Raw genomic sequence first — 4,191 nt, forward strand, 5'->3', positions numbered from 1 at the left:
AAAAAAAAAAAAAAAAAAAAAGCTAGAGCTAATGGGCCAAGCAGTGATTTAATTAATACAGTTTTTATGTGGTTACAACAGCTCTCCCTCAACACCCCGAAGGTCAATTCTTCTCTCGTGCCTGGTTCCGTTTTTCTCAAATGCACACCGTTTAACTGTAGCTAACATCACTGGGCTTAAACTCCACATAGAGCGCTTAATAAATATTTGCTGAAGGCGCTTGCTGGCGGATTGCCTGTGTGTGGGGAGGGACGCAGCAGAAGAGAGAGTGGGAGAGATGACTCCAAATACTGAGGGCTCGAGGGGTCAGCTGAAACCTCTGTGAGGTTAGGGTGCTGTTACTGCCCAGCGTCACCCGTCACTCCAACTGAGGGTCTGAGCAGGACTCAGATCACAAACCCCAAAACCAAGGCAAGCTGAGAGACAGAAGCCAGCCAGCCATGCCTGAGTGGATGGTGACATGGAAGGAAGGGACTGTGGGGTTGCAAGTCTCCCTGCATGTGGGAGAGGGGATTGGTCTAGATGCACAGGAAAGAACCCAGGCAGCTTTGGGGAGGGGACCAGTGCAGTGGCATTAGTGGGGGCTGGGCACTGAAGCCCACCAGACTGGAAGGAGATGATTGACGTGCCCTTCCTTCCCCCTGACACTGCTGACCCAGGCGTCAACCTCCTCAGAGGCACAGTGACAGCTACGCTGCCTGCCCTGCCACAGCATTAACACTGGCCCTCTGGCAGGCAGCGGGCTTCCCTAGAGACAGACACCCCTCCCCTCAGTCTAAGGACTCACACTGGATAAGGCACGCTGCCCCGCAGGGGGTGGGTGTGCTGAGGTGATGGCGGAGGAGCCGGGAACAGAGTAACAGGTGCACCTGGACTCATGATGCCACCCAGCTCCCCGCTGAGCAGTGGAGAAGGGAGGAAGGTGCTTGGCCTCCGCCCTCTGTGGGTGAGGGTTAGTGGTGGAGCGGCTACCACACAGCAACTGGGTCAGTTCTTTTGGATTTAGAGCCCCTCCCACTCTATGATCCTGCTGAGTGCCTATGGCTATGCACGAGGTGCATGCGCACCAGGAGCATGCGCACAAGCACTCAGAGCAGCTCACACGTCTCTCACAGCCTGAACAGAGGCAGACCAGAGACCCACAGACTTAGAGACAGCAGCACCAGAGCCACAGGTGGAATGGTCAGTATGGTCAGCAAAAAGGTCTGAGCCAAGGACACACACACAGGCAGATGGACTGTGCGGTCCAATGACAAGCAAAGGAAACCGGGCCCCTAAGATGCACCACACGGGTCACACTTCAAATATCTAAGGAAAGACATAGCAGGGCTGGGATGTGGCTCAGTCGGTGAAGCCCTCACCCAGCATGCGGGGAGGGCCCCATCCCCAGCACCACATGAACCAGGCCTGGTAGTACGAATCCAGCACGGGGGGGGGGGGTGACGACAACACGGACAATGAAAAAAAAGGCGTTCTTGACTAGACAGTGAGCTCAAGGCTAGCCACAGCTGCAGAAGACCTTGTCCAGAAAAGGAAAGGCAAGGTGAATCAAGATCAGCTGAAACATTGAAGGGAACGTGAGCAGGTAGGAGTCCAAAGTGCCAGAGGTGGTCTCATGTTGATTGGTGTATTGGACAACACTCCCCTTAAGGTTTGTACGGCAACTGTCAATCCCTGGCCTGTGTCTACACATAGGTATTTGAACTGAGGTCACTGATTTATCTGATTCTCAACTGAAGTTGAACGCATGCGCTTTCTGCCCTGAGAAAAGAAAGGTAAATTACTGGGGCTGGAGAGATGGTTTAGCAGTTAAGAGCACTGGTTGCTCTTCCAGAGGTCCTAAATTCTATTCCCAGCACACACATGGCGGCTCACAACCACCTGTAATAAGATCTGGTGCCCTCTTCTGGCCTGCAGGTATACATGCAGACAGAACACTGTATAAATAATAAATAAGTTAATATTTTTAAAAAGGTAAATTACTATGTCCTAATTATACATAACAACCAGATGCGAGACTGAGAAAAACATTAAGGAATGTTTATCTGTTTCAGCATATGCATAATTTTGTATTAATTGATTGAATAAATTGATAAAAACACTGTTTAAAAAGATCTACAGATTTGGAACTGGGGAGATGGCTCAGCAGGTAAGAGCTTGGGCTACTCTTGCAGAGGACCAGGGATCAATTTCCAGCACCCATGTGGTGGCTCGCTACCATCTGTAACTCCAGTTCCAGTGGATCTGATACCCTCTTCTGGTCTCTGCAGGTACAGCAGACAGAATACCCATATGCACAAAATAAAAACGAACAAATCATTGTTTAAAGAAAGGCCTGCACATTTGAACTGGGAGACGGCTCTCACTGAGTAAAGTTCTCTCAAGCTTGAAGACTCGAGTTTGAGCCCCAGAATTCACACGAAAAGCTGGGCAAGTCGGGCAGTAGTGGTGCGTGCCTTTAATCCCAGCACTCGGAAGGCAGAGAGGCAGCAGATCTCTGTGAGTTCGAGGCCAGCCTGATCTACAAATCTAGTTCCAGGACAACTAGGACTACACAAAGAAACTCTGTCTAAAAACAAAACAAAAGGGCTGGAGAGATGGCTCAGAGGTTAAGAGCACTGCCTGCTCTTCCAAAGGTCCTGAGTTCAATTCCCAGCAACCATATGGTGGCTCACAACCATCTGTAATGGGGTCTGGTGCCCTCTTCTGGCCTGCAGGCATACATGGAAGGAATGCTCTGTATACATAATAAATAAATAAATAAATAAATAAATAAATATTAAAAAAATAAAAACAAAACAAAACAAACAAACAACAAAAATAAAGGCTAGACAAAATGGTGTGTTCCTCTAATCCCATCTTGGGGGATGCAGAGACAGGGGGATCCTAGGGGGTCACTGGCCACTGAAAGGTGGGCCTCAGGTCCTAGTAAAGACTATCACAGAAAACAAAGTAGAAACTGAGGAGGGACATCAGAGACCAACCTTTGGTATCTGCAGCCATCCCTAGGACACACGCACAGGTGGAAAGAGAGAACTGACTCCACAGGGTTGCCCTCTGACCTCTACAAGTGCTCCATGGCGCAGGTTCCTGCTCCAGTCCCCAGGGATTGTAAATAAAATTAAACAGTTTAAAGTGGAGAATCTGGAGTCTGGCTGGGAAGTTTAAATTCTCACTGCGGCGTTTTAAAGATGCTCAACTTGAACAGGTGCTATCCTCCGTGGATTTCCCTCATCTCTTCCTGTCATGTGGGAATAAGAAGGACCCTCAGAGGCTGGGCACATGGCAGACACTCAAAAAAGACAGGCTGGGGCCTCCCTGCTTGACTTTTCTCCCTAGTGGTGAACTCTGGGGTTCCTCCTTCCCCACTTCTTCTCTTTCCTGCCTTCTCTACTCACCCTGGGGTGCCAGGCTCTTGAGAAGTACACCACCTCACTTCCACCAGGCCTGCTCTGCCCAGCTCCCCCCTCGCTCCAGGGGGCACATCTCTCTCTATCCCCTCCAAACTGTGTTTCTTGTGTCCCTTGCACTCTACCATCTCCTCCCCAGTGATCCTTGAGCCTCCAAGTGATGAGTGTGTGAGTGTGAGTGTGAGTGTGTGTGTGATCTTTCTTTTAAGATGACGATGTTACTGAACCTGAAGCTTGCTATTTTGGTAATGCTGGCTAGCCGGCCGGAAAGACCCAGGAAGCCTGTCTCCATACTCCAGTGCTTGGAAATACAGGTGTGCTGCACCCGGCTTTCATGTGGGTGCTGGGATCCAAACTCAGATCCTCGTGTTTACAGAACAAGCCACCTCCTCAGCCTAGTGAACCCCAATTCCGACAACTAAATGGTCCATCAGACTGTCCTGTCCAATAAAACCCAGGCTTCCTCCTGAGAGACTCTGCTGAAGTGTTTGAAATGACACATTTCCTTCCTGCTCTGTATTTACGGAGCACTGAGTCTGTGTCCGAGGATCTGGGTGACGTGGGGAGACAAATGAGAGGTGTGGATGCCATCCAAGTGTGTCAGGATCGTGCTAGTCAGCTCCGGGGACACCTGAGCCTTGGCACGCACTTCTCTGGTATAGTGATATCTGACCGCCGAAGATGCTATCTCAGTGGACTCAGGGCATGGGCACACAGAATATCTTTCTCTCTCTCTCTCTCTCTCTCTCTCTCTCTCTCTCTCTCTCTCTCTCTCTCTCTC

Source organism: Microtus ochrogaster, chromosome 4 (assembly GCF_000317375.1).
Source record: "Microtus ochrogaster isolate Prairie Vole_2 chromosome 4, MicOch1.0, whole genome shotgun sequence".
Lineage (NCBI taxonomy): Eukaryota > Metazoa > Chordata > Mammalia > Rodentia > Cricetidae > Microtus > Microtus ochrogaster.